Source organism: Lemur catta, chromosome 5, assembly GCF_020740605.2.
Source record: "Lemur catta isolate mLemCat1 chromosome 5, mLemCat1.pri, whole genome shotgun sequence".
In the NCBI taxonomy this organism is placed as follows: Eukaryota; Metazoa; Chordata; class Mammalia; order Primates; family Lemuridae; genus Lemur; species Lemur catta.
In genome coordinates this window covers 85362837-85385127 of record NC_059132.1, presented here as the reverse complement: position 1 = coordinate 85385127, position 22291 = coordinate 85362837, and the positions used below count along the sequence as shown (strand labels likewise).

Below are 22291 nucleotides of genomic sequence, written 5' to 3'. Positions count from 1 at the left end.
TGAACGCTGAGGCTGGCCGGTGGGTGTTTGATATGAATAGGGTGTGTTAGCCTATCCTAGAAGTGTCTTCTGAAAAATACTTATAGATTACAAGGGGTAATTGGTGAACTTATTGAAGAGAAGCCTGGAAGACAACATGTTGACCAGGAGGTCATGATGAACATCACCAGTTGTAGAACAAGTCAAATCATGCCCCCACCCCCATTAGATGCACTGAGAAGAACACAGCACCTTTTCTGTCACGTTCCTGCCAACAATGCATGGCCTGGTTCTGGGCATAGGGAAACAATGGAACCCAGAGTGAGAAGCAGCTTACAAAATGAAAGGTCTATACTGTTTAAAATTTTTAAATTTAATAAGGGACCAAAAAAGAAGAACTAACAGATCCAAATTTTGAAGAGACTTAAGAAGCATGGCAACTAAATACAACAAGTATCCCAGGTTGGCTTCTGGACCAAAAAGGAAAAATAAGCAGTTGGAAAACATTGAGTGAAATCTATGGATCAGTTGGCATATTTTTGCCAATGGCGATTTCCTGCTTTGGATGTTTATATTATAGTTTAGTAGAAGAATGTCCTTGTGTGGGGGATATGCACACTCAAGTATTTAGCAGTGATGAGACATTGTGTCTGCAACTTGCTCTTCAATGGCTCAGAAAAAAAAATAGTGATTATCTATAAAATCTTGGTTTCTACCAGATACACTTTCAGAGCACTCAAACCCAACTCATTAAAAACTTAAAAGTCAAAAGATCACCTTTTTGAGGGGACATTAATATGTGTCCAGCTTTGTGCTAATGACTCTCCTCCAGCACTGATATATTTTTCCAGTGGCACCTCTCAAGCCACTGAGCTGGTGGCTGTTTGGGGAGGACAATGAAATGTTCATTGTAAATAAAATGTCTCTGTATTTCATTTCTTCATTTATCAATATTTATTGAGCACCTATAATGCATTAGTGTTCCAGGCACTGTGCTTACAATTGAAAACAAAAACAGATAAGGTTCTTGCTCTGATGGAGTTTACATTTTGGGGTTGTAAAAACCAGATTTTTTTATTTTAAGTTTTAGATTATGTCAAGTAGTAACAAAGGCTATGAAGAAAAAGAGTATGGGAAGGTGACCTATTTTACATGAGGTATTATTTTCTGTCAGGGTCAGCTGCTCTACGAGGTGACTTTTGAACAAAATCTTGAAAGTGAGAGATCCATGTGGATGCTTGGGAGACTGATGGTACCAGGAAGAGGGAACCGTAAGTATAAGCACTATCTGAGGTAAGATTATATGTGATGTGCTGAAGAACAGCAAAGAAGCCATTAAGGATAGAGATGAGCCAGAGAAACGAAGACTGAAGGAGATGAGATGGGAGATCTGGGGAGGAGATCGTATGTGGCTTTGTAGTCTAAGGTGGGAACACTTTGGATGTTATCCTGAATGAGAGGAGAAACCTTTGGAGATTTCTGAGCAGGGAAATATACATAGTCTGATGTGTTTTAAAAGGTTTATTCTGACTGTACTGAAGCAAATATAGAAGAAAGGAGAACGATGGGGAGCTAGAACAATAGGAGCCTTCCATAGTTCAGGAAACAGAGGATAGTGACTTGTGCCAGGAAGGTGGCAATGAATGTGGTGAGAGCCTCACCAATATGTTGGATCCTGAATGTATATTGAAGGTGAAACACACAGTATTTTCTGATGCATTTGACATGGAGTGTGAAAGAAAGGAAGGAGTCTAGAAGGACACCTGTGCTGTGGAAGGGCCATGTAAGCAAGTGGCCCCCAAATGCCAAAGGAGCTGAGAAACCAAAGAATGAGGCAGACAAATCCAGTTTGTCAGTGAAGGGTGATTTATTTGGGGAACTAGGGACAGAAGCATGGTCTTGGGCGGCCACGGGCAGGTAGATCTCTGCATCACAGCCCTCCAGACCCAGGGTGTACATCTCAGGGGAAAGTATACATGCCCTGGAAGGAATGTGTAGGGGGCTATGGGAGAGAATGCTATGGGCATCGCAGCCTATGATGTATGCAACAATGTCAAGGGATGTTTTGGAGGAAGGGTGAAACTTACAGTCAATAGGTGTTTCTACACAAAGAGTGATACATCAACTAGACATCTTGGAGGCATTCCCAGACTCAGGGTTACTCAGGAGTCACATGGTGGACTAGCATCTAAAATAGAGTCACTCTTGTTGCCACACTATAGTTTGGAGCCTAAGCATCTGGCCAAATGGAGAAGATTGCAGGAGGAGCTGATTGGGATGTGAATCAAGAGTTTGGACAGGTTCCATTCAAGGTGCCTAGAGAGATCCAAAATGGCAATTTCATGTAAATTGCCTCAGCATCGAGTCTCAGAAGGGAGATATTGGATCAAAGCACACAAAGAGTTTTTAAGTTAATGACATACAAGATTGCCAAATTGCTTTTCCAAAGGTTGGCCTCACCAGGCACCAAAGTAAAGTGAGCTCCCTAAAATAGTTGTTGAAATATCCCCAGAAGACAGCTTAGTGGTGAGTCCTGGCCTATGGGGGACTCTCCACCAGCCAAGCAGCCCAGGTGAGAAAGAATTAGTAGGTTTCCACAGGGCTCTTTGGTGTAGGGAGATCTTACGTCATAAAGAGTAGAGGCAGATTTGACTTAAATACATACACGTATGTGTCAGAGTCAGAAACAACAGCAGCCACAGCAAAGAATGGCAGTGCCCATTTCTGTCATCAAATCGAACTTTCTTTAAGAAGCTCTCACCCTTGACAACTGCTTTTGCTTCTTGCTGTTAACGTGCATGGCATGTTCAAAAGGAATTCTACCTTAGACTTTTAAAATGGAAATCATAACATTTGAAAATCCAAGTCCTCTTATACATACGTATTTTAATGGTTTAATAGAAGTTTTATGCAGAAAGGATTCAATATATAGGGTTTGATCCATATTTTGTATTTTATGTTCATTTATTGGTTGATTGCATTTTTTACCTTGATACCTGTTCAATTCTTCAGCATATGTCCTTTATTCACAATAAGCTTCTAGATAACTATCCCTGTGACTGAAAAGGAGGGGTGGGGGCATTCTTCAAAATATATTCCACTTAATTACAAATGGGGAAAAAAATCCTCAAAATATAGGAGTGGGTTCCCATTACCTTGCATGTGAAGGCTGACATTATTATTCTTTAAATCGATTCCCCATGGAGTAACATACTGTGATATTTAGTTTCATATGTCCTGTCCTAAAGATATTTTCCTTTTCTCAGTCTTCTCTGTTTGTCTGAAGGGGAAGTACAGTGCTGTTATGCAGGAATGGGAGCTTTGGCTCCAGACACTCCGGGATTAGAATCGCAGGTCTGCCACATGGGCAGTTGTAACTGTACTGAGCCACAATTTTCTCTTTAAAACTAGAGGTGGGTGTGATGGCTCATGCCTATAAACCCAGCACTTTGCAAGGCCGAAGCAGGGAGATTGCTTGAGCCTGGAAGTTCAAGGCTGCGATGAGCTATGATCCAGCCAATGCACTCTAGCCTGGGCAACAGAGCCAGACCCTATCTCAACAAAAAGAAAAGAAAAAATTGGAGTAATTACATCTCCTCCCAGGACTGTTGGAAGATTCTAAAGGACATATATATTGGGCAAGTAGAAGAGTAAGAGAGACTCCAAGGAGGGGTCAGGACAAAAAGAGAATAGGAACAAACAAGTCTAAACATTTTAATGTCCAAAAACATTTAAAGAAAGTCAGTGTATTCATTTCTATTTATATGGTTGCCTCCTCCATAGTAGGTCCTGAGCTGGATGCTCAGAGGAATAAGACAAAGACTGTAGAATCCAGTTTTAGAGACAGATGTGAATTGTGAAAGTAAAGTGTAATAAGTTTTAAAACACAGATAGAATTCGATGAGAGCAATGATTCTACACAGAAATGAATGAATATGGGGATGTTTGAACCAGGTGACTCTGCATCACATTTAGCCCAGATAACCTTACAAAGGACTAGGCTCGCAGAGATTGTCCAGGAAAGATGTCCTGCTCATGATTATGTTCTAAGCATCTGCTGTGGTATCTGGCCCATAGGAGGCATCAATAAATGTGCTGAATAATAAATAGTAATGAAGAGCTGCAATTTTTGAGCATTTAATGTATATGCAAGCAATATTTGTTCTAAGCACTTTACATAGACTGTCTTATTGCACTCTCAATGACCTATATAAAGGTTATTCAATGACCTTTATATAAGGTCATTGCACAAATGTAAGGGAGTGGAGTAACTTGGCTGAGGTCGTGCAGCCAGCAAATATAAGAGTGGGGATTTTATTACAGGAAGCTGACTCCAGGCTATGATCTTAGAGGCTATACTATGGCCTCAGTAGTCTCTTTGCCTTAGATATTCACCATCTTGTTCATTAACTTGACTCTGATTTGTAACTTCACTTCTTTTGCCCTTGATTCCTCTGTTCCCCTCAGCTCTCATCTGTCACTTTACCTCATTTTTGTTTTCATAGTCAGCTTTTCTTGCCAGTGATGGTGGGTTGCACTGCTTCCTTGGGGCCAGGTGCTAGACATACAGGCAGGTTGTAAGAACGTTCAGAGTCCAACAACCACTATAACTTCTGCTGCAGAGACTGCAGATGGAAGTTTATGGAAAAGTTTTTATGGATAGTGTGCATGAAATGAATGATATTCCTTTCTTTGCTCTTTGTTCCCTTACTCACTTCTCAAATTTCAGAACAATAGAATACTTTGCTAAAAATAACCTTTTTCTTTTTTTTTTGCTCCTTTGAATTATCAAATGACGTCTTTTTATTTCAGTCTTTGACACAATTTTGACATTTAATTTGGGCTTCTTTGCTTTTATCATAAACTCTTCCAAACAACTTTGTGTCATAAAATGTTTTGAGAGGCTAGACATGGAAAATCAGCTTAGAAAAGCTCTTTTGGGACTTGAGCCAAAGCCAACAGAAACTCTTCGCCACAATACATCTGTTTTCTTTTTCTTCTAATTTTTTCACATAGTTGTTCATTTTTTGTTGTAAATCATTACTCTTCGTTGAGTACATTTAGAAAACTGGCTGCTTTTCTTTTTCTGTTCTTTTTAAGATCATTTTGTCCTTTTACACCAGAAATCTGGCATGGGGGAGGTTATATATATCTGCGAGCCAAGACATTCCGAGTATTGCACATTGGCTGACCATGACAGCTGTTAGACCCAAGCGTCTTTAAACTATATTTTGTTAAAATTACCAGAGGGGAGAAACTCAGGCCCTCTCCCTGCCCTTTCTATTTGCTTGTTTAGAAGGATGCTTAAATAAATAGTTTCCCTTTTACAGTGAGGCCATTCCCACAGTGCTGTAAACAGCAGTCTAGCACAATTGAGGGAAGACAGCCTCAGGACTGCAAAGCACAGGTCTCAGAGTTTTAATCCCAGCTCTGTGCCTAATTTGCTATTTAGGTCAAGGCTACAGCATGACTAATCACTGATTTTGTCATGCTTTACTACTGATACTAATTCCTAGACGTCCATTGAGCTGTAATCACACAGAGTTGGTCACAGGACTACGGCATTCACATGTTTCCATTGACTGATTAACTACTTAGTAAGGACACTGGGAAGGAACAAGGTAGAAAAAAACAACTTTCATTTATTATTTCCCGTAAGCCAGGCCCTGTGTCAGTTTTCATATAAGTCACCTGGATGGAATTCTTGCCACAGTGCTGCAAATAACTAATGTGGAAGCTCAGAGCAGCCCTTCCTAGTCCGGTTTCTCTTCAGTAAAATGAAGGTGTTGAAATTGGTGATGTCTACAGACCTCTCCAACTCTAACCATTGGATTGAGTGATTCTTTTAGTGAGGTCATTTATATGTCTTTTCCTTTTATTGTTGCTGTTAGGCTTGACTCTGTTAGGGTCTTCATGTGGATCTGGACAACTTAGAATTTCCAGCTGATGAACCAGCCACTCCATACTCTTGACAGAAGAGCAGACTCCCTCTCTCTCTGGAAAACTTTTCCTCTTTGGATGTGTTAAGAATGAAACTGCAAGAAAGATGACACAAGTGTGGCCAGTCAGCTCATGCAGTTCCATCATGGAGAGCATTGGGGTGACAAAAGTTAAGGACAGTTCCCCCTTACATCTATTATTATTTTTTTATATTATCAAAGATGGCGCTACTGAGAAGATCAATTTTACTTTAAAATTTATGAGGTAGACTTCACATTGGCATCTCCAGGAAATCCTACTGTGTTTCTCCAGCAGGTTCACTTTCCCACTCCCTTTCGAATATTTCACACCTTCCCTCTTGCCCTGCCTTCCCCACACTCTGTAGTTTCTACTCTTAGCCCATGACATCACAACAGATTTTATTTAGGGAAGGAAGCCTTCAGAATCAAACTTCCCATCTTCCCACCACCTGATCCAAAAATGAAACTACGTTTAGATTGACATATTCTTCCCTGTTGTTCTAATAGGGAAGAGGCCCTCCAGACTCTCGGGGCCAAGTCTTCTGCTTTTGCTCAGAATCTTGTCCCCTCTTGCCTTCCCAAGAACTTACCTCTTACAGTTGTCCCTCCCTCTCCCATATCAGTAAGCACTTCCCTTTAACCGGAGCATTCCCATCGGCACGCAAACATGCTCTTGCCTCACCTGAAAAGAACCTTTCCTGCTCCCCCAGATACTACCTCATGTCTTCTCCCTTTTAATAGCAGGAGTTTTCAAAACATCGGTTGTAGAAGTTGTCACTGTCTTCTGTCCTCCACCCACTATGTTCTAGCTCCTGCCCGGACCACTGAAACTTCTCTGGTCACCAGTGACCACTACTTTGCCAAATCCAATAGAAACATTTCTTTGCTCACCTTCCGCAACCTCTCAGCAACACTTGGCTGGGTGGACCACGGCCTTCTGCCTGACACACTCTCCTCTCGTGGTTTCCTCGGTTCTCCTCTTTTGACTCCTAGGCCCAAGGTGTAAATGTTGGGGTTCCTTCAAGATCTGCACCTCAGGGTTGCTGTGGTCCCTTTTCTTCATTTTACGTTCTATTAAGGTGTTCTATCCGCATTTTAGGGTTTTAAACTGATGATTCTTGAATTTATTTTCCCCAAGCCCCAGGCTCACTGATCTGGTTGCCTAATTGGCATATCCGTGTTGATGGTTTACAGACATCACAAGGTCAGTATGTCAAACGCTGAACTTTCGTCTCGTGCCAGTCTTGTCTTTGTCCACTAGTAAATGGCACCACGCCCACACAGGTACTCAGCTAGGATTCTTCTCGGTTCCTCCCTTTCCCTCACCACTCCCTGCCCCACCTCTAAATATGAATCCACCAGCCAGTTCTGTTAATTCAGTCTTCCCAATCAATCTCAAACCTGCTTTTCTGTCCCTCTCCCCATTACCACCTTAGCCTAGTCCACTGACCACCCCCCCCAATCAAGAGGAACATGGCAGTCTTCTAGCCCTCTAAGGGCTTCCCCCATCCAGGAGTGTCCATGCAGCAATTAAAGTGGACTTCGTACAATGTAAATCCCCCAACCTCTTAAAATGATTGCCTGCCTTTTGTGATCTGCCCCGCCCTTTTCTTTAGTCTGGTACTTCTCCTGACTTTCGCCTCAGCCACACTGATTTTCTTTTAGATCCTCAAATGTGCCAGGTTTGGTCCCACCCTTTTGGGCTTTTGCACATGGCATTCCCTGTGTCTGGAATGCCCTTTACCTCGCCCTTCACAGGGCTGATGCCTCTTCCTTTGCTTTAAATGACACATTCACAGAAGTGCTTTTTCCCTGACCATCCTTCCTGGAGTAAATCTCCCTTCAACTATTGTATGTCACACTTCTTGCTTGTTTCTCTTAGAGCATTTAACTACACCATGCAATTATTTTGTTTATATACCTGTTTACTTGCTTTTTATCCTCTCTGCCACTTAAATAGAGCTTATTGAAATCAGGGTTTAGAATTCTATATTCAGTGCTTATCACAGTCTAGCTCATAATAAACCTCTATGAGTATTTTAAATTAATTAGCAGAAGTTGCTGGGGGTGGGGAGCAAAGTATGTGGGAAGGAAATGAAAAATTCCCACCATATTGGGTATATATGTAAAGTTTATCCTTTTTATAGGAACTCCAACTTCGATTTGACCAGATAAGACTTTGTGACCTGTGATTTGATGCGTTTGCTCAAAAGCCATTATTCCAAAAACATAATTCTCATCCCCAAAGCACACGTCAGACCAAACTTTCCAATCTGTAATACTTGCCAGCAACTATGTGCCACATTGATAAAGAGTGTATTTTATTAAAGTTTTCTATAATTGGCGATTGTCTCTACTCTATCCATTGCTTTAGAATCAGGTTCTCAGTGAGTCTTTGCTTTTGAGGAGCCCAGTCCAGTTATTTGGGGATGAGCATGAATTCTATGTAGGACAATTGCCTGAAAGTTAGACTTTTTGACTGATGAGCTCAATTTGCTATTTGATGTTTATTAATGCTTTTAGGATCACAAATGCTTTTAGACACCAGACCATTTAGAACAAAGATGATTCCTTCCCTCAGTGAGAAAAGATAAAGATGGGCTAATTATAAATATATATTTTATCAGAGTAAATGTAGGAAAAGAATGCTTAGTTCTAGCTGGACTAACAGCTTCCCTTCATACTTTCTACATGGTTCTTTCCTGAATAATAGATATAAGCGTTATGAAAGTGAGGACTCTTAACTATATTTCTTAAGACTTAGAAAGGGTTGGCATATAGTAGATTCTCAATCAATACATATTGGGGAGGGAGGGAGGGAGGAAAGAGGGAAAGGAGGGAGGAAGGAAGGGAGGGTAGAAGGGATAGCGGGAGAAAGGGGAAAGGCAAGCTAATTAAATGAATCAAGACAACCCCAGTAACAAAAATTATGACTTATTTAAATTTGATAATAGAATATTTACATCTATAGGACAGATAGTTTAGGCAAAAGAGCAACACATGCTCTCGTCTAAACTTTATGTCTAGAAATTTCCCTAATGTCTGGGTGGAAACACAATCTTGGTCGTTTAAGACATTAACTTCACATTGAATTTCACCTGTTCTAGAAAAACAGAATAGATTTTCTAAAATAAAATAGAATAGAAAGTAGGTCAATTAAAAGTAAAAAAGAAAACTAAATCAATTAAAAGGAATGGAAAGAAAGATATGACGAATGCACAAATATGTTAATTACTGCTCTTGAATGCTGAATTTGGTCAGAGTTTTGTAATAGGCACAAAAGAAAATATACTGGATTAAGTGGGGGTTTTGTTTTATAAAACAAAGACAATTTATCTTTACAGATATATTTTTTCTTATAACAGATTTCAATATATTTATAACATTCATTGTGATTATTATTGCTATATATAATAATAATGTCTCTAAACTATATTTTTGCAAAAAGCACATCTATGTTCAAACAGGCATTTCTACACTGACCCTTTATATTAATAAAATTCAAAGGAGTACATTAAAACATAATGCAATAGAGGCACTCTGTGAAGCATATAAAATGGAGATAATAAGGGTACCTGCAAAGTAGAAAGGCTAAAAGTCACTACAGTAAAGTGTATGGGACAGGGACCTCCTCATAGCAAGCACAGAGTATTTAATAAATATTAGCTGTTACTGCTACAACTTATTACTACTTTTCTACTATCACATCTACTTCTTGGGCATTACATGAGGACCCTAAATGTGCAATGATCTATAGTGGGAATTATTCCTGTGCTGGAAAAGCAAATTGGCAAGGACCCACTTCTAGATACTCATCATAGGAAAATAGAAATATGTAATCATGTATATATATACATATATTTGTGTGTGCGTATCTCTCTCTCTAGCTAGCTATAGATATGATCTTGGGAATTTTTAAAAATGTAAATTCAGATACAGCTTTGTGACCAGACTGAACAAGAGTGTAAACTCTGGGTCATTTTCAGATTTCAAGTCAATTCACCCTTAATTCTCAACTCTCAGTTCACAACCTCAGATTTACTGGTGATGACAGTTGTTGGAGGGAGGACAGTCAAAGGACTCCATGGAACTCCAGATCTCAAACTTTACCAATAAATCAATATGTTCAACCCTGGCTACACATTAGAATCGCCTGGGATGGTTTTGTTTTCTGTTTTTTGTTGTTGTTTTTCTTGTATCATACCTGCAGAGATTTGGGTTCAGTTGGCCTGGGATGGGGCTCTGACAATGGTGATGTTAAAAGCAACTCAGATGCTTCTAATGTGTGAGAATCATTTGGATAATTGGGGAAAAATGAAAATGAAGATTTTTAAAAATATTAATGGATAGTAACTGTAATACCTCAATTCTTACACTAATCAGTGTTCATAATTGGCTAAATAATTTCTTGAACTTTACCTAAATTAGGTGTGTTATGTAAATTTTTTAATGGCAAATCAGATAGTGTATAATTTAAATAGTTACAAAATATCATCCAGATGACAAAAAGGATGGCCTATGAACACATAAATACAAATTGAGTTAGAAATATTTTTATTTAACATGAGTAAGATGAATACTAATAAAAAATAAGCAAAATGCAAAATATTATGAAGCCTAGCTTAATATTAAGCAGGAAATAAATATAAAGCTATTATAAAGACAAATTTTGAAAAAGGAACTCAGGCTGTATGCCTAAAATATACATAGATCATTTGCACTTAACAGGAGTGTGTGTGAATGTATGTACATGCACATGGACACGTGTATTCATGTGAACAGTGTGGTTGACAGAATAATTTCTGTAGGCTAGCCAATGATCTAGAGAGCCTATTTCAACTCTTTCTTTATTTGGCATGGCTACAGCAAATCGAATAATCTTTAGAACCAGGTGTTACAAAAAGAAAAAGAAAATCTCATTTTTGGACATATAGACAAAAAAAGACAGAAATTATATTGATTGCACAGCCCATCTATTCACCCAGGACAGAAGTCTCTCGCCGGTCAAGGCCTACTTGGATGACGATATCTTATGGAAGATTCAGTGCTCAGGTTCTACCATGGTTCAGGTTCCCAACTTTTATATCTGGTGGAGATTTTGAGGAGTCAAGGGGTATCTCAAGGTATCATTGTGTCAGGAGAGATATGGCATCAAGCACAACTGTCTCAGTGTGTGCCTGAGCTCAGCTATGTTCCATGTCCACTGCCTTCCACCTACTGCTCATCGAGACATAACCAGCTTCTCATTGGTCCCTTTTCCTTTTACATCAGAAGGGAGAATTTAACTTGACGTGTTAAATCTTTCTAGGACTCAGGAAGAGAAAATGTGATCTAACCACTAATGGGATCTACTTTACCTTGTATTAGAGATGGATACATGTTTAATGAATCAGAAACAGGGCTGGTTCTGTTGACTAAGTCAAAGTAACTTTTTAATTCCTCCCACATTGTGGATTCAAATAATAGAGCATTTGACCCTATTTTTCCAGGGAGGAAAAATGTCTTCAGGAGAAACATTCCTTGTACAGATTGAAGGCTTCTTCAACATTTTTTATCCCATCCACTAAAAACAATTCACAAAAATAATTATTGCTTGCTTAATTTGAAAGACATTCAGTACATCATGAAAAGAATTTTAATTGCATTCTTTGGAAAAGAGGATCAGCAGATGAGAATGATCACATAACAGGAATCAACTATTCTTAAAGCATAGATTGGACCATCTTTTCATTTATGAAAGCAGGCTGTCCCTGGGAGTATTTGGGAATTATGTGCAACAACTTTGGTAATTATCAGCAATATGTCTCACAGAAGAAGTTGTTAAGGGTATAATTCAAAGGGAAAAAAGTCATCATTTGTGATGAGATGACTGTACTCTCTTCCCTTTGCCAAATTGCCATTGAATAGTAGCCAAGCTTTGGAATACTCTCAGATACGAAGCCCACCAAATGACCCCGCTGGACCCACCTTGTGGGTCCTATGTTCCTCTCAAGGCAACTTTATTGTCTATACCAAGGGAACTATACAGTCTGCGAGAGGTTTAAGGAATCGGTAAGTAACACCCTCTTTCCACTCCCAAGATTAGAGCAAATTGAGAGATAGACAGGATTCAGACAGATGGAGGCAATATATTAGTCTTTTTATGATAAAAGCTCTTTGGAGACTATGACTGTATTTATTATGGTAAGTAATGCTGGTTTGTCTAACTAATACTAAAATCTCAGTGACTTAACAAAAGTTCATTTATTGTTCATACGACGTCCAATAAGGATGTTCTTGATTAGCAGGTGGCCTTCAACCTGGTCCTTCGATGGACCTTCCGTAATGTGGCTCCATCCTCCCTAGAGCTTCAGAGTCTTGTCCTGGAGCCTCTACATCTGTCAACAGACTGCAGAAGAGAGAGTGTGAAAGATTACATGGGAGGTTTTGTGTGCCAGGTCTGGAAGTGGTGTGTATAAGTTCAACTCACATTCCATTGCCTAGAACCCAGTCACACACCCTAACCCAACTGTGAAGCAGGTTGGGAAAGTTGGGAAATTTAGTCTATATACATGAGGTAGAGGAAATGGATTTTGGTGAAAACATAGCTATCTTGGTCAAAATAACTAGATCTTATCCAAGTGGGTTTGCTAATATTTCCTCCCCAACTTAGGCAGAATTACCCCTGAAAAACAACAGATCATTCCTACAAGGGTAGAACCTGCCTCACTAAGCTTATAGCATAGCTGAGAGAGAGGCTCAGAATGCACCCCTGCTGCAGGCAGGCAGATTGCAAGGGGGGAGGAAAGGGCTGATTGAACATGACTGATTCGTTCTTCCAGTCTCATTAATCACAGGAAGGGGGAAGACAGAATCCAGAAGTGTTACTCTAGGAAAGTCATCTCTTTGGAAATATGAGGAGTCCCAGGGGATAAGGGTTTTTCCCAGTAAAATAAAAACCTTTGAACCAATGATGCGACAGCCTTCAATTTCTTCTTCAAAACCATATATTGGTTGGTGATATCCCTATAGTATCTTGTCATGCCTTTCCTTAATTTTAGGATGCATTGTAATAATTGGCTTATTTGAATTACTAATAAAAATTAGCCTCAATTCATCTTTGAGATTCTCTAGCTATGTCTAGTTGTCTTTCTTTTGAAATACTATCTGGACAACTTTGCCAGATATAGAGTGTGTATGTGTGTATAAGTGTGTGTATAAATACATGAATATATACACATATATATTTAATGTTTTGAAAATTTTTGTGGAATGAAAGAAGATATAGGATGACTGGTCCCCCCATAGCCTGAGTGTGAGTAAAGTTAGTTTCAGATCATTAATGGTGTGATACCCTGGACCTAGAATATGAACTAATTATGGCTTAAAAAAAAAAAAAAAGCAAACCTCAGGTAAGCAGTGTATTGAATGTGTTAGACTTGTTAGGGAGAATTTATAACATGTTTTTATTTTTCTCAGTAACTGCCCCTGGACAATAGCTTTAGCAGGTTCTCATAGGTTTTCACTCTCAGATGATAACAAATTCTTATTTCCTTTTTTCCAGCCACAAAAAAAATGTCCAACTCAGGTTGGACGCCAGCACTTATACCTGTAATCTCAGTGCTTTGGGAGGCCAAGTCGGGAGGATCACTTGAGGCCAGGAGTTCAAGACCAGCCTGGGCAACATAGCAAGACTTCATCTCTACAAAAATTTTTTAAAAGTTAGTCAGGTGTGGTGGTGTGCATCTGTCATTTCAGCTACTCAGGAGGCAGAGGCAGGAAGATGGCTTGAGCCCAGGAGTTTGAGGCTGCAGTGATCTATGATCACACCGCTACAGTCTAGCCCGGCTCAAAACAAACAAAAAAAGCAACCCAGTCTGTTCTGCCTTCTCAGCCTCTGGCTTTCAGTGGTCCACCCAGAGAGCCTCTCTCTGTTGAAGTCACTTTCTGTTGGGGATCGAGTAGGGAACAAAGACGGACAGAAGGTTTAACTTAATGGAGCTCACAATTTAGTGCTCGGAGACAAACATTCATGTACTGAACTAAATATTCTCTAGGGTCTGAAACTATCCCTGAAAATTTTTAAATTTTGTTTTGTTTTTTGTTTTTTTTGGTTTCATGAATCATCTAAAAAGATACATATAAGCATATTCAGTATTAGCTGAGTGATTGACTATCATGCAAAAGTGTCCTGGATACAGGATTTCAGGGCCCTCACTTTGGATCAGTACTTCTGATTGCCTTGGTGCTGTTTAGTCTCATGTGGTTGTCCTGGCCTAATGACTAAAGAATAAGATGGGCGTAATACATATATGATGAATTATCACTAAATAGAGGTCAAATAAAATCATAGCATCATTTACTAATAAAGTTTTGCAATGGTTCTCATAGAGAAAAATGGTAGGAAAATTGAGTCTCTATGTCACAAAATAGTATATTCAAAAGGACTGGCATATTGGCAATTGGTACCATATCCATATCGCAAGGCAGCATTTTTGTTTCAGCAAAACAAAATCATCAGATGATAGCCACTTCTTCCTTTCAGTTGCTAAGGGATAAAACTTTGGATGTTTTTCACTCCTTGCTTTCTTCCATACTTATATTCAATGTCTCAGCAAATACACTAAATTCTGACCACTTCTCACCATCTCTAACACTCCCACCACGGTCTGAGCCCCCAGCATCTGCCACCTGGCTTATTAAATAGTAGCTTCCTCCCTGGTCCTTTATTGCACCCTGGCCTCCTTTACACAGCTGCCCAAGTAACCCTGATAAAACACAAGTCAGGAGGAGTCACTCCTTTGCTCAGTCTTCTCCAGTGGCTTCCATCTCACTCAGGGTAAAAGCCAAAGTGTTTAGAATGGCCTCCATGGTGCTTCATGAACTCAACATCCCTACACCCCCTCCCCAGGTGTCACTTTGGCATCATCTCTGCTTACTTCCCTCCAGTCACAGGGGTCTGCTCACTGTTCCTTGGAGATGCCACACTTGCTCTCACTCCAAGGCCTCTGCTGGAAAGCTGTCCTTCAACTTATCCTCACGACTCACCCCCTCACCTCCTTTAAGCCTTTGTTCAAATCTTTGCTTCTCTGATCACTCTGTCAAAAATGAACACTTCCTCTTATGTGCCCTACTTCCTTTCCTACTCTTTTTCCCCAGATGATCTCCATTGAACACATTGCTACTGGAATGTAAATTCTGAGAGGTCAGGGATTTTCATCTACATTGTTTATTTCTGTAACTCCAGCACCTGGATTAGTCCTGGAATATAGTACACATTCAGTGAACAATTCTGAAAGGAATGAATGAATCAGGTATATTAAATTATTTTGTGTATTTGATTTACAACTAAGTTTTGTTTTTATTATTGTATGAGAAATGTAAGGTTAAACCTAGTTTTATGGTTGAATATATTTAATAGTATTGTAAAAGTAATTTAAGTCAACACTGGGAGCTATAAGAGTGTTTTTCTTTAAAAGAGGTTTACATTTTCATTGCTCTTTACTCTTTGAAATACACTATTGTAGCTGGGGCAATTATAATCTGGAAGAATCAGAAAATTGCAAGAATGTTAGAATTAGGAGGAAACTTAAATATTATCTAATTTAACATTTTACCTTAGAACAATTCCTGGCATTATGGGTGATATTTTAAAAAAATTTTTATTCTGTGGCTTCTTGTTTGCCAGGTTTTTTGGATCTTATGAGCAAGGAAATGATGTTCTTAATCTTTATAACATTTGTATTTACAAATAATTTGAAATTCCCTGAGGAAAGCAAATGTGTTCCCATGGTAAAATAAAATTGTTCACAGAAAATATCTTTAATATACCAACTTCAAATTTCATTCAGATGGAAAAGCTATTCTAATTCATTTAACACATAGCTATTGCTGGGAAATATTTAATTCTTGGAAAAATTCATGATGTAGGTCTGCCATGTGTTCTTTTACAAACCTTTCATTGATGTCCAAAGAAAATGTGGAGTTTAGTAACAGAGATAACACTGCCATTTACTCAGTTTTAACAAGGACTTTTACATAATCTGTTAATCCCTCTCAAGCAATTTGGGAAATTCTGCTGTGAATCATTAGAAATATATGAAGGTTTGAGCTGTGAAATTTTACTAGGGAATTGTATTATGCCACAGGGATTCATCAGTGGGTGAGACATTGCCACGATGTAATTCACTTCAAAATTCAGTCATAAGTCCCTGGAGGGTGGATTTAACACCCACACCGGAATTTTGTCCAGTCATATAAAAAAACATGAGCATTCATTTTCAAAATTATTAAGTTTTGAGATGAATTGAGCTAAATAGGGTTAGGAGAAATATTCCACTGTGTTGAAAAAACTGAATATGGAGTATTGGAATATTAATTTGGCCTATGACATGACTTTGTTATTTTGTTACATGAATTTTTAATACATTGCAAATCACAAAGTGCCATCCATTTATTTATTTTCATTATATTATTATTTATTTTCACGAAAAAAGGTAAAATTTATTCATAGGAAGCATTGCCCTTAGTTTCATTGTAGTGGATAATGACTCTCACTGTGAATTATGTAATGAGATCTTCTCAACCTCTCTATCTACTTTACCTTCATTCCTAGGCCTTAACTCTTAATTTTTCGTGCCCTAGAGGATGTTTGAGATATACCATCTACCTCTAGGGGATAAAAATGGAGATGTGCAACCTATTTTTTGTTAGATAAACTTGACTTCATGCTTCACATATATCTAACATCTTACAATGAGAAGACTATTAAATTAGCCCATAAAAACAATTATAGGCAGTGTTTATGGATAACCAAAAGCATATTCCCAGGAATCATTCACAACATCTTAATTATACATTTTGCTTGCAAAATACATAATTTTGTTTTTCTTCCCGTCTCAAGCTGAGAAAGGTTTTTAATTCTTTCAAGTGCTGGGAATATATATATAGTCATTAAAGTTGTTAAAGCACTTTCTGGAGAAGTTGGTGGGGAAGGGAGACTGGTACGGTATTAGGGCTGAGTTGTGTCCTCTCAAAATTCACATATTGAAGTCCTAACCCTAGTGCCTCAAAATGTGACTATGTTTAAAGGGTCTTTGAAGAGGTAATTAAGTTAAAATGAGGTCATTAGGGTGTGTCCTAATCCAATATGACTGATGTCCTTGTGTTATAAAAAGAGGCCGTTTGGACATAGGTAAGAGGGAGACTATGTGAAGACACAGGGAGACGAAGGCCATCTACAAGCCAAGGAGCGAGGCCTCAGAAAAAAACCAATCCTGCTGACACCTTGATCTTGGACTTCTAGTCCCCAGAACTGTAATAAAATTATTATTAATTTCTATTCTTTAAAGACACCTAGTGTATGGTAATTTGTTATGGCAGCGCTTGTAAACAAATATACAGGGCAAAAAAATGATGGTAAAAATCTTCAGATGAGCATTGACCTTTCCAAAGAGAAAGAGGATAGTGAGTGGTTCAGAATGGTCCAGAGCAGGAGATAGATTCGTTAGTTTACTCCTTTCTGCCCCTGGACGCTGCCAAGGAAGCATCGTTAAAGTCTCTCTTCCCCCTGCCGTCATGGCTAAGTCAGAGTCTCCTAAAGAATATGAACAGCTGCGGAAACTATTCATCGGAGAGTTGAGCTGTGAAAGGACTGATGAGAGTCCGAGGAGCCATTCTGAGCAATGGGGGCGCTCACAGACTGTGTGGCGATGACAGATCCAAACACCAAGCACTCTGGGGGCTTTGGGTTTGTCGCATATGCCGCCGTGGAGGTGGTGGATGCAGCAATGGATGCAAAGCCACACAAGGTGGATGGAAGAGTCGTGGAACCAAAGAGAACTGTCTCCAGAGAAGATTCTGAAAGACCGGGTGCCCACTTAACTGTGAAAAAGATCTTTGTTGATGGCATTAAAGGAGACACTGAAGAACATCCCCTAAGAGACTATTTTGAACAGTATGGGAAAATTGAAGTGATTGAAATCATGACTGACTGAGGCAGTGGCAAGAAGAGGGGCTTTGCTTTTGTAACCTTTGATGACCATGATTCTGTGGATAAGATTGTCATTCAGAAATACCATACTGTGAATGGCTACAACTGTGAAGTAAGGAAAGCCCTGTCGAAGCAAGAGATGGTGAGTGCCTCACCCAGCCAAACAGGTCAAAGTGGTTCTGGAAACTTCGGTGGTGGTCATGGAGGTGGTTTTGGCCATGAAGGAAACTTCAGTGGTCGAGGTGGCTTTGGTGGCAGCCGTGGTGGTGGTGGATATGGTGGCAGTGGGGATGGCTACAATGAATTTGGTAATGATGGTGGTTATGGAGGAGGCAGCCCCGGTTACTCTGGAGGAAGCAGAGACCATGGAAGTGGTGGACAGGGTTATGGAAACCAGGGCAGTGGCTATGGCGGGAATGGCAGCCATGACAGCTATAACAATGGAGGAGGCGGAGGCGGCTTTGGCGGTGGTAGTGGAAGCAATTTTGGAGGTGGTGGAAGCGACAATGATTTTGGCCATTACAACAATTAGTCTTCAAATTTTGGACCCGTGAAGGGAGGAAATTTTGGAGCCAGAAGCTCTGGTCCCTATGGGGGTGGAGGCCAATACTTTGCCAAACCGTAAAATCAAGATGGCTGTGGTTCCTCCAGTAGCAGCAGTAGCTATGGCAGTGGCAGGTTTTAATTACTCCCAAGAAACAAAGCTTAGCAGGAGAGGAGAGCCAGAGAAGTGACAGGGAAGCTACAGGTTACAACAGGTTTGTGAACTCAGCCAAGCACAGTGGTGGCGGGGCCTGGCTGCTACTAAGAAGACATGCTTTAGACAATACTCAGTGTATGGGCAAAAACTCGGGGACTGTATTTGCGACTAATTGTATAACAGGTTATTTTCCTTTCTGTTCTGTGGAAAGTGTGAAGGGTTTTAATGTAGATGTTCTTTTTTGCACCCATGCTGTTAATTGCTAAATGTAATAGTCTGGTCATGACGCTGAAAAAAAAACAAAAACAAAAAAAACAATGGTCCAGAGCAGGGATCCCCAACCTATGGTGAGTTGTATAATTATTTCATTATATATTACAATGTAATGATAATAGAAATAAAGTGCACAATAAATGTGATGCATGTGAATCATCCCGAAATCACCCTCCACCAGCCCCAGTCTATGGAAAAATTTTCTTCCGTGAAAACAGTCCCTGGTGCCAAAAAGGTTGGGGACTGCTGGTCCAGAGGATACAGGGTCTCCATTACCTACTTTTCTATTTGTTTACCAACTTGGATTGTAGGATCACATAGAGCAGGGATAATGTCTAACCTGTCTTTGAGACCCCTCTGGTAGGCGCTTATGCATGCTTAAGGGCTAGAGTAATAGTTAATGAGGGGAGGTGTGTGGCAATGACCACACATCATGGTACAAGATATGGTTAAGAGAGCAGGCTCTGCAGTCAGTTTGCTGAGGCTGAACTCCAGATTTGCCATTTATTAGTTATTTGCTTTGGGGCAAGTTTCTTCATCTCTCTGTGCCTCAGTTTTCCCATGTGTAAAATAATCATTATACCTATCTCATCAGTTTGCTATCAGTATTAAATGAATACATACATGTAAAGGCACTTAGAATAGTTCCAGGCACATAAAAGGCACTCAGTAAGTCTTTGCTTTTAAATGAGTCATTTCATGAATTCCCAAGAGTATGCAACAGGAGCAGCTCTGCCTTAATGGTTGACAGAAAGCCAAAAGACTCTGTGTCCCCTTGACGGTGCTGTCAGTTCTTTGGCCAAATTCCAACGTGTGTTCTTCCCACATAAGTAGCCAAATCCTCCCCGCTCTGGGGAAAGGAACTGGCTTTTATAAAGCTACACAGGAACCTCACAGTCCTGCATAATAATGAGAGGTCATTCTGTCCTTCCTAAGCTTGCCTGTGTAGCACAATGCTATCAAGTTAGTAGAGTTGTCATCAAGCAGTAGACGAGGAAGAGGAGACGAGACTGGAAGAGGAGACGAGACCGAACGAGGAAGAGGTTCTTACCTTTTATTGGATAATGGCTGTGTTTAGATCAGTGAGCTAAATACTGGAGGGTTGGTCAAGAGTTGAGAAGAATCAGAGAACACATTCACAAACAAATGGTAGCCAAAATCTATGCAGTGGCTGACCCCCTTGCAATCCTGGTGTGTCTCTAGAGAGAAAGAATATACCCCCATACAACAGATCTAAAAACTTAAGCAGCTGTTCTTAAAATGCAGACCATAGACTTTAGTGCGAAGAGGACATAAATTAACAGCTGAATTTAATTTTAAGAAAGCTTTCCATGGGAAGGTGAGTTCTCAGTCAGGTTTGAAAGATAAAAGAATATAAACTGGTAGAGTTGAAGGAAAAGAGAGAAACCATTATTCAATGACAACCTATGTTTCAGATGCAGTATCTCATTTAGTTTTATCAGTAACCTTGAATTGTGGGTAGAGGTAACTACCTCCATACCTAGCTCATAGTGACAGGAGACAGGAACTGTGTGCCTAAAATAAATGCTAGGTGATGTCATCCTTCATCACTCTCAGATATTTTACCATTACTTCTTCAGAATATACCTCTTTTGTCTAAACTATTGTTCCATGGATATGAAGATTATAATATGCATTCTAAATATGCATTTAAAAAATTAAAATATTTGAGCATATACTGTAGATGATTTAAAAAAGGGAACCTTTCAAGGTCCAGCATTTCTAAGCCTGGAGGCTGGAGAGAGTGGCAATCCCTTGTGTTGAATATTTAAGGATGCTTTCAGCTGCACGTAACAGAATTTCTGACTAAAAATTGCTTGAAAACCAATGGACTTAGGATCTCACATAACAAGAAGTATAGAGGTCGACAGATCTGATGTTGGCTGAGTCCACAGAGCAATAGTGGCCTCGAGCACTCAGGTGCTTCCCATCTCTTTGCTCTTCCACCTTCAGGTGTCATCAATGTTTCCTCTCATGGTCATAGACAGCTGCAGAAGTTTCAGGTATCACGTGAAAAAACAATAATATCCTCCTTACAAATGTGTGTTTGTCACATCTTTTAATCCCTTTTTAAATAGCAAGAAAAATTGTTTCTAGAATGGCCATTCAAACTGCTGCCCCCAAGAAGAATTCAGATCCCATTGGCTTGGGTTGAGTCATATAACCATGTCTAAATTCAGCCACTGGGAAAGAGTGGAATTATGATGGGCTTAGCCACTAGTGATTCATAGTACATAAAAGGTTGAACCTCAGAACAACTCCAGGGCTCTGCCAGTAAGGGAGAACTAACTGGGAAGGAAGTGGCAACAAATGGTGTTTGTCTCAGTGAATTTGCTATAGACTAAGGCAAATTTTACGTTAGACAAGGAACTTAATGTTTCTTTTTTCTAGTCCATTTGCGGTTGACTTCATAGTTTAGCTTTCAGAAGGGATGCTATTTCTCCTATTCTTGGGCCTGAACTGCTTTTGTTGCCTATTCCTGTATTGATTGCATAGACCTTGGTTTTATTAACATATTTAAAAAACTCTTAAAAAGTTTACATAGTCACAACATACTGCCATCTCCTACTTGCAGTGTGCAGTAGAGTATAAAGAGGGCTTCCACATATAGTTTCACTGTTGCTCAAAAATACTGTTGTGAAAAGACCAAGGCTCAGGTAAGTCGAAAAGCATCTTGTCCAGAGTCAAACAGCTTTTAGGTTAATTGCATTTGCTCTGTGGCTCAGATGTTCTGACCCTTTGCCCAATGTTTTTTCTATTATCTCCTCCTAATGCTCAGAGCTCTATACATATTTGGTAAATAAATGGATTAACATTTAAAATCTGGAGAACTGTGCATATCCTTCCTGTAATCTTTTTTTTTCAGGAGAGGTTGAGAAAATATAACGCACTATGACAATTCAGCCACTAGAGGTCACTATTACTTCACAAAAGAAGAATGTGTTTTTCTTTCAGAAAGAGCAAGAGCCTAATCCTCTTTCAAAATTCCAAGAAAAATGACGATGGTAGTTGTTATTATAACATTTACTGACTTCCCAAGGCTTTAGGAATTAGAACGATAGAAAGCTGATCCTTAGTGTATTTAACATGAACACTTACCAAACATGCTGATGAACTGACATAGCCAAACGTTTCTGTGACATTTCTGCTTGTTTATCATTGCCATTCCTTTTTACATTGTAAAGATGGTAGAATTGGTTTGCTAATAGATAAGGTTCTTTCCTCACAGTGGCCCTCTCCTCCTTACTATATTTTAAGAAAGAAACTGTCGATATTTCCTGTGGGTATAATTTGAGAGAAATTTAGAACTCAAACTCTCTTTTTACTTGGATCATCCTCCCAATTCAATCAGATAATCTGAAATTTCACCCTTAGCTCTTCATTCCT

The 22291-nt window shown here is 39.5% G+C and overlaps 1 pseudogene; it reads left to right on the top strand.

Moving 5' to 3' along the window:
• The first annotated feature begins 17250 nt into the window (after nt 1-17250).
• On the top strand, nt 17251-18614 carry LOC123637700 (annotated as a pseudogene).
• The last annotated feature ends 3677 nt before the right edge of the window (nt 18615-22291 follow it).